This window comes from Lactuca sativa, chromosome 7 (genome assembly GCF_002870075.4).
Source record: "Lactuca sativa cultivar Salinas chromosome 7, Lsat_Salinas_v11, whole genome shotgun sequence".
Classification (NCBI taxonomy): Eukaryota; Viridiplantae; Streptophyta; class Magnoliopsida; order Asterales; family Asteraceae; genus Lactuca; species Lactuca sativa.
Genome location: NC_056629.2, coordinates 7,153,861 through 7,164,084, shown reverse-complemented (window position 1 = coordinate 7,164,084; position 10,224 = coordinate 7,153,861).

Genomic DNA, 10,224 nt, shown 5'->3' with positions numbered 1-10,224 from the left:
TCGCAACCTGTACGTGTTGTGAACGATGTGTTCACCGGTGTACTCTAAAAACCCATTGACATGTATTGTGAGTGGATACTGTCGATAAACGAAATAGCCCTGGCAGTTATGGATTTAGTGCATGTTGAGTAAACCCTGGAAACGATGGATTTCGTGCCGATTCCTTAGGATGATCCTTAGGAATGAATTAACGAGGAGTAGCTGATTCTTAGGGTAGTCCCTTAAGAGTAAAGAAGATAATGGGGATGGGTAAGTGGGTTAACTGTTTGACGATTAAACATAATAATCATATTATTGTGGGTTGAAAACCCTATGTACTCACCAGGTTTCCCAACCTGACCCACTGAGTTTATTTATATCACAGGTGTTGATATGAAGTCACATTACACTGAGAGATTAAGGAGATATAGATCACTAGTGATAATGAATGTAAGTTCTGTTTATGCTTATGTTTCTGTATTGACAATGACATCCCAAATGTTTTAAAATGAATAAAAATACTTTTCTTCGGAAATGCTTTGATAACGTATTTATCATGTTTTACTGTGAACAGATTCCGCAACATTTTGATTAAAAGAGATACTTTGATTTTTATAAAGCATAAACAAAATCGGTCTTTTCTAGCCGTGAAAATGGGGATGTCACACCCCTCCTCAAAACCAACCCAATTATCAAACCCCACAACCACACAACCAACAATTCCAGCAAAACAACCAACCTCAAACCAATGCTTTTCAAGTGTTGACACTTCGACAAGACACCTCAAGAGATAAGATCACTTATTGGAACCATTTCTCAAAATCAAAGGAATTTTGGGACTCGAAATGAAATGAAGAGAAATTCCCCACAAGTGGTTGGTGAAGTTAGCAACACCCAACACTTGGAATCAAAGCTCTTGGATTTGACTAATGTATTAAGTCAAATGGTGGTGGGAAGTGGTCAACAATTGATGGTATATGGTATTTGTGCCATGACGGGGCATTATACGGATAAGTGTCCCACTCTTGGAAGTGAACTGGATGATGTTAATGCAATGGGAGGATATCAAGGTCAACCAAGACCCATGGGATTTCAAAAAAATTTCAACCCAAATTGGAGGAATAACCCAAAGAACCCATACCCACCAAAGCAAAATCCACCAAACATTTTGATGAGACCCCGACATCCGCAATATCCTTCCCAAAAACCTCCATATCCACAAACTTCTTATAACCCTCCAAATTACCAACAACCTCCACAACAAGGCCAATCAAGTAGTAACCATCAAATGAGCCTTCGAGAACTCGTTACTTCTCTTGCTCAAATCCAAAGCCAATTTCAACAAAAGACGAAGAACACCTTCTCCAACATTCAAGCACAAATCGGAGACTTGGCCACCGCTCTGAACAAGATGGAACAAAGGGGCAAACTTCCATCTCAAACCAAGAAGAACCCCAATGTGAGTGCAATAACTTTGAGAAGTGGGAAAACACTTGGAGGAAGCAACCCCAAAAGAGTTTCAAGAGAAGAAGAAGATGAGGTTATTATTGTTGAGCCTCCGAAGGTTGAAGCTGCTATAAAGGACCCGATTATGCCAACCAATGATCAACCCTACTCTTCCAACAAGAACATCAAGCCATTAATCATACCACCGCCCTTCCCGTCCTGGTTGGCTTCCTGAAAGAAAGGCCCTGTCATAATGAGAGACGACATGCTTTTGCGCGTCATCTATAGACGAAGCGTATTTACGACGCGTAGTTACAACACGCATTTATGATGCTCATTTACGACACGCAATGCATATCAAGGAAGGCTCTGTCATAAAGGAAGACGACACGTATTTGCGTGTCGTAACCTTACGATGCACGTTTACGACACACATTGCATATCATTATATCCCCTGTCATAAATGAAGATTACACGCATTTGCATGTCATAAACTTCAGCAACCATTTACAATATGCATATACGACGTGCCTTTACGACACTCTTTTATGCATAATACAAAAATATAAAAAAATGTATAACAAAACAATCAATCTCATCCAATAACATCATGTCAAAAAATTGTAATACATTGATATTAAAGGGATCTTATTGTACATTGTTATGAAGAGGTTTTCCTTAACTATATAACCTAATACTACATTGCTATAAATGGGCACCTTCTTGTTTCAGTAACTCATCATTAAGATGTATAAAGAAGCTCTGAAACCCTTCATGTATCCAACCAATCATCATGAGACTTTCCGCAAAGTTCAAATCAACATTTCACTATTGGATTCCATAAAGCAAATTCCACGCTATGCCAAATTTCTTAAGGATTTGTGCACCAATAAGAGGAAGTTTAAGGCAAATGAAAAGATTCAATTCAATGCAAATGTGTACGCAGTTATCCAAAAGAAGCTTCCACCCAAATGCAAAATACCCGGGAATGTTTGCTATCCCTTGTACCATTGGTGATTTACATGTTGAAAGTGCCATGTTAGATCTTGGAGCCTCAATCAATATCATGCCATATTCGGTTTTTCAATCTCTCAATGTTGGACCTTTGGAAGAAACCGGAGTCATCATTCAATTAGCGGACAAGTCAAGTGTATTTCCAATAGGCATGTTGGAGGATGTACTAGTTCAAGTCAATCAACTAGTATTTCCTGCGGATTTCTATGTCATTGAGCTTGAAGAGAAGACCCCTTCCAAGTCATCTATGATCCTTCTTGGAAGACCCTTCATGAATACCGCCCACACCATTATTGATGTCCATAATGGGAAGATCACCATGGAGTTTCATGGAGAAACCATTCACTTCAACATCTTTGAAGCAATGAGATATCCTAGCGACATTTCTCCATTGTATCGGGTTGATGTGATTGAGCCAATCACCCAAGAATTATTCGAGTTATCAAATGGGGATCTTTTGAAGATGGTGCTCAACATGAGTCTTGATGGTGAAAGTTTGAAGAAAACATTGGATATGTATACATTGGATTCCGAAGTTGAAGAGATTATGAAAACTTTAGAAGTTAACAATTCCACAAAAAGGATGTTTATCAAGTTGTCTTATCTTATTCTCCAAACAAAATGCCCCCTTCCATAATCCACCCACCCACACCTGAATTGAAAGTCTTACCTAGCCATTTGAAATATGCTTATCTAGGTCAAGATGAAACTCTACCAGTGATCATATCTTCTCAATTGAAAGACTTTGAAGAAAACCTTTTGATTGAAGTCTTGAAAGAACATAAATAGGAAATGGGATGGACAATAGCGGACATTAAAAAGATAAGTCCAAATGTATTGTGACATCCCCAAAATCACGGCCAGAAAAGACCGGTTTCATTTATGCTTTTAAAATAATTTCAGAGTAAATCCTTTGATTTAAAAGAGTTGCAGAATTTGTTCCCAAAACAAAATATGATAAAATAAAGTTTATCAAAGCATTTCATCAAGAGATGCATTTTCATTATATAACAATATTCGGGATGTCATGTTCCGATAAACAGACCAAAAGCATAAACAACAAAAGATAGACCATACAACAGTTACATATAACAACTGGTCTAATATCAAAAGATCTTGATAAGTCATCCAACTTATGCTCTCGCGCCACTACCTGTAATACAACAAAACTGAGTGGGTCAGGCTTGGGAGCCTGGTGAGCATATAGGGTTTTCAACCCATAATAAATAGTTATATTTAATTTCACCAACAATCCAACAATAACCCAATTACCCATTCCCGTTATCCTCACTTTACGTCCCTAAAACAACATCTATCTCAAGGGACCTAATCTAGGATTTTCATCGAGACGGACATTACTGCGAAAGGGGTTTCCTCAACAGTAGATGTCCTAAAGGCAACCATGAGAGGGATAGAGTACACCGGTGAACACATCGTTCACAACACCTATAGGTTATGAGTCTGCTAGCGTTCCACAGGACTGTGTAGAAAGAGTCTGTGGTCGTTATCCATACTATTATTGTAGGAAAATTATACCAAAGGTAAATGTTCATCCCAATTACCTAGGAATTCCATAGTACATGCTCTCAGCATATCTTTAAGTTTTTGTATCGTTCGTTCACTTTGACCATCAGTCTGTGGATGGTAAGCTGTACTTAAACACAACTTGGTACCCAATTCCTCTTGTAGACTTTTCCAAAATCGTGAGGTGAAACGGCTATCACGATTTGACACATTCGTTAACGAAACACCGTGAAGCCTCTCAATTTCCTTCACGTAAGAATTCGCAAGATTATCCATAGACCATTTCTCCTTGGCTGCTATGAAATGCGCACTCTTAGTGAATCGATCAATGACAACCCAAATCATGTCGTGACCATTCTTTGTTCTGGGTAGTTTAGTGACAAAATCCATAGCAATGTCTTCCCATTTACCCATAGGCACAGGTAAAGGTTCTAAGCTCCCATATGGTTTCTAAGGTTTTGTCTTGACTCTCGCACAAGTCACACACTCAGTCACATACTTTGCAACATCAAGCTTCATCGTCGGCCACCAGTAGTAGGGTTTCAGGTCCCTATACATTTTAGTGTTACCAGGATGAATCGAGTACATGGTCTTATGAGCTTTTTCCATCAGAAGATATCTGACTCCTCCTGTCTTAGGTATCCAAATCCGATCTTGGAACACCTTCAGTCCATGACTGTTTACACCGAACACCAACATTTTTCCCAAACGATCCCCCTTTCAATAATTCTTCTCAGAAGCTTCTTCTTGAGCTTTCTTTATACTCTCCACAATTGTCGAGACAAATTCAATTCTCAACGCTCTTGGCCTCTTTCTTTCAAGATTGACTTTCCGACTGAGAGCATCAGCAACAATATTAGCTTTACCGGGGTGGTAAAGTATCTCACAGTCGTAGTCATTGAGTAATTCCAGCCAGCGTCGTTGCCTTATATTCAATTCCTTCTGATTAAAGAGATATTGGAGACTCTTATGATCAGTGAAAAGTTTGCACTTCGTGCCATAGAGGTAATGCCTCCATATCTTCAGTGCAAAGACTACCGCCGCCAACTCCAAGTCATGAGTCTGGTAGTTATTTTCATGCTCTTTCAGCTGTCGAGATGCATATGCGATCACCTTATCTCTTTGGGTCAAAACACAACCCAATTCAACACCAGACGCATCGCTATAAACAACAAAGTCTTCAACTCCATCGGGTAGAGAAAGTATCGGTGCCTCGCATAGCTTCTTGTTTAGCTTCTCGAATGCTTCTTTATGCTTATCACTCCAAGAATAAGTAGCTCCTTTATGGGTCAAAGCTGTTAATGGAGTAGCGATCGAAGAAAAGCCTTGGATAAACCTTCGGTAATATCCGGCTAATCCCAAAAGCTTCGGATCTCCGTGGGACTTTTCGGTTGTTCCCACTTCATTACAGCTTCAATCTTTGCTGGATCAAACATTATCCCTTCTTGGTTGACCACGTGACCCAAGAATTGGACTTCTCGAATCCAAAAATCACATTTGGAGAACTTAGCATACAGCTTCTCCTTCTCCAAGACTTCTAACACTTCTCACAAGTGTCTGCCATGCTCCTCTTGGCTTTTCAAATAAATCAAAATGTCATCTATGAACACGATCACATATTTATCTAGGAACGGATTACAAACCCTGTTTATTAAATCTATGAATACGGCTGGAGCATTGGTTAGTCCACATGACATAACCAAAAACTCGTAGTGTCCATATCATGTTCTAAATGCAGTCTTCTCTATATCCTACTCTCTTACTTTCAGCTGATGATATCCTGACCTAAGATCAATCTTCGAGAAATAGCTCGAACCTTGAAGTTGATCGAACAGGTCATCAATCCTCGGTAACGAATATCTATTCTTTATTATTGCCTTGTTCAACTCTCTGTAATCGATGCACATTCTCATACTTCCATTTTTCTTCTTCACGAATAACACCGTAGCTCCCCAGGGTGATGAACTAGGTCTAATGAAACCTTTGTCCAATAATTCCTGAAGTTGCATCATTAGCTCCTTCATCTCTGTCGGTGCTAGTCGGTAAGGTGCTTTTGCTATTGGTGTCGTCCCTGGTAACAAGTCTATTCTAAACTCCACTTGTCTATCAGGCGGTAATCCGGGAAGATCTTCGGCAAATACTTCCGGATAATCACACACGACAGGAATGCTCTACATCTCATTTTTCTCCTTCTTAGCATCGATCACGAATGCTAGATACGATGTAAATCCTTTGGCTAAACACTTTCTGGATTTCATTAGCGAAATGATTCCAGAATTTACTCTGCGTTTGTCCCCATACACCACAAACGATTCTTTCCCAGGCGGGTTTACTTTGACTATCTTCTTCTTGCACAATATCTCGGTGTCATTGGAGCTAAGACAATCCATTCTAAGCACGATGTCGAAACTGTTAAGTTCGATAGGCAATAGTTCCTCGTGAAACTTATTCCCATTCAAGTCAATTAATATGTTTTTCATACAATGGCTAATAGGTACAAACTTACCACTAGCAACTTCGACTAATAAAGCATTATCTAGTCTATTAACAGGCAAAGCTAGTTTTCTACCAAATTCATGCGAAATAAAGGAGTAGTTGGCTCCAGAATCAAATAAAATTTGGGAAGACAATTCATTAATGATAAAGGTACCTGAAGCGACATCAGATTCATCTTTAGCAGCTTCCAGTGTAATCTGGAAGGCTCTCGCCTTCGGCTTTGGTGGAATGTTGGGTCTTGCTGCCTCCTTCTTTTTCGGACAGTCCCTAGACATGTGTCCCTCCTCACCACAACCATAGCAAACTTTCTTGGTGAGAGTGCATTCGTTGGCATAGTGCCCTGGCCTTCCACATTTTAAACATGTGGCCCCTACCTCACATTTTCCATGATGCTTCTTCTTACATTTCGCTTCGCCTCCTCCTCCTCTCGAACTAGACTTTGAGAACTTGCTTTTCTTGTTGGATCCTGAAGGTCCATCGAACTTCCTCTTTTCACCAACATCTTGTTGGATAGGGTGTCTAAGTCCATAACTTATTTGGTACATACTTGACTCGGCCCGGCATGGTCCATTTGGGTTGCACTTCACCCAAACGATTTATGGATAATTTTATGAGAATTCTATACTTACGATTTATTAATATATTATAAGTTATAATATATTAATATGAAGTCATGTTATTTAATTAGTTTTAGTCTTAAATTAATTATGAATTAATTTAGAGATTAAAAAGAAGACTGATTAAATTATGGGCTGTTATATTTTATATAGTGTGGGCTAATACTCATTTGTTAATGGGCTAAGCTAATATGAAAGTGCATGGATGATCCATGGAGCTTTTAACCCATGGATCCTTGGAAAGGAAAAGACATGGGTTATTAGGGTTTCACCCTAACCATGCACACTATATAAAAAAGCATATGATGCAAGAAATGACACACTAGTAGTGTGAGACTTAGTGGTGGCCGATTCCACAAGAAAGTATACTACTCTCTCAAAGTTTTCCAAGTGTTTGTGGTGATTTGTGATTCCATTTGAGGCATTCACACTATTGGTGCTTGGCTCTCAATCTCCAAACAATCAGCCATCATCAAAAGGTATGTATTTCTACTAGTACTTTTATGATTCATAATCCTTATGCTATGCTAGTTAGGAAGAAACCTTGGAAGTTATTATTTGCATGTATTTTAGAAGAAAACATAGATCCAAGGTTTATTAGGGTTGCATGCACACTTAGGAAGTGTTAGATTGCTCAAAACCCAACACATCTATCCTTTCCAGACCCTTTTCCTTCTACTGGGCCTCCACATTCTTAGATGCTCAAACAGCTGTTTTCAGAGTGGTTGCCATCTTGACTGTCGGGCCAAAGTCGGCAGGCAGTCCATTAGTGAACCTCTCAATCTTGGAGAGTTCCATTGGCACTAGGTACGGAAATAACTTCATTTTCTCAGTCAATGCAGTAGCATAGTCATCTATGCTCATCCTCCCCTTCTTCAAGTTTTGGAACTCATTGTTCAGATCAATCAGATCTATCTCTGAACAATACTACACCCTTAGTTGTTCCAAGAACTCCTCCCATGACATTTTCAGGGCTTCTCCTCGTGGCATAGTATCTGCCAACAACTTCCACCAACTCAAGACTCCAGTCTTCAGTTGTCTAACTGCAAAGAAAGTCTTCTGTTTGTTGCTACAGTCGCAACTTTCAAATACCATCTCCATTTCGGAGATCCAATCCATAATCTCAACAGGCTTTGGGCTCCCAGAAAGACTTGGCGGCTTGGCGCCCAAGAAATTCTTGTACATTCGTCCATCCTTGTTGTTTACCCTTTCCGGGTCTTTCCTTCGTTCTCCTTGAGTCCCAACTTGACTCATAATGCAACTATTGTTCCCTTCCTCTGATTGCTCGGGAATCAATTCGTGTTCCTCAATAGGTATGATTGGTTCGTCCCTATTTTCATGTAACATCTGTCGCATTTCTTCCCTTTGTTCGGCTAACATAGCCCGAACCATGGCTTGCACCCCAACCATTGTTATTGGTTCTGGTACTGCTGCTACAACAAGTGCTTGCTCAATCACTGGTGGTTGATTCCTGTTTTCATCCGCGTTTCCAACGCCACAGTTGGTTCTTACCATTTTTAATCTACACACCGAATAAGGTGAAATTAAATCCTCATCCATGATAGATAATTAAATCATCCTTATCACTCTGAAACGTTTACATGCTAGTTCTAATACCGTCGTCATACGTTTAGAATCCTACACACATAAGGTTTCCAGATCTGGTTGGCAACAAACCGTAGATCTGAACAAATAATATCATATATGGCAACATATAACATTTAGCACATAAAATCATTTTAGGCATCTTCCTAAAATAAACTAGTGCTTGTGTCTATAATATAACAAACACACATCTCACAATCTCCACTTAGCATTATAAGTTTAAGTCTAGAAATCCTACAAATTCCTAGTTCGCTTAAACTAGTGCTCTGATACCAACTGTGACATCCCAAAAATCACGGCCAAAAAAGATCGGTTTCATTTATGCTTTTAAAATAATTTCAGAGTAAATCCTTTGATTTAAAAGAGTTGCGGAGTTCCCAAAACAAAATATGATAAAATAAAGTTTATCAAAGCATTTCATCAAGAGATGCATTTTCATTATATAACAATATTCGGGATGTCATGTTCCGAGAAACAGATAAAAACCATAAACAACAAAAGATAGACCATATAACAGTTACATATAACAACTGGTCTAATATCAAAAGATCTTGATAAGTCATCCAACTTATGCTCTCGCGCCACTACCTGTAATACAACAAAACTGAGTGGGTCAGGCTTGGGGGCCTGGTGAGCATATGGGGTTTTCAACCCAAAATAAATAATTATATGTAATTTCACCAACAATCCAACAATAACCTGATTACCCATTCCCGTTATCTTCACTTTACGTCCCTAAAACAACATCTATCTCAAGGGACCTAATCTAGGATTTTCATCGGGACGGACATTATTGCAAAGGGGTTTCCTCAACAGTAGTTGTCCTAAAGGCAACCATGAAAGGGATAGAGTACACCGGTGAACACATCGTTCACAACACCTATAGGTTATGAGTCTGCTAGCGTTCCACATGACTGTCTAGAAAGAGTCTGTTGTCGTTATCCATACTCCGCTGAATAACTAGATCAACAACAACAACATCGAGGCCTCTCATATGTTTATCACACATCAACTATCTACCCATGTTCTACCCAACATATTAGTAGATAAAAATATATATTTTTATACATAGTTTAAAACCTGTATAGCATTCTCATTCAATACTCATTCCAAACAACAGATGAGACACATACACATAACATGTATTTCATAGAGAATAAATCATGTCTATGAGATAGAAGAAAGTGAATATACATTCACACATATAACAACAAAATATACACATAACATGTATTTCGTATAAAATACTTCATAATTATGCTTAGAAGAAGGTAACTACACACTCACTTGATCAGAAGATGATCGGACAGCACTACGACTTGTAGAAGTAGTATTCTTCGGTAGATATGGAAGATCTTCACAAAAACGGGGCTCCTCGCGGGCAGAGATTTGTCTCGGGAATTTCACTTCTCAGGATCTTCGGGGCTTGCTTCGGGGCTCGGGAATGATACCGAGGCTTCGGGATATTTCTAATATGCAAAACGATGCAAAATGGGGGAGAGAGAAGAGATTTTGGCAAAAGAAGCCGGTTGCCCTTGCATGC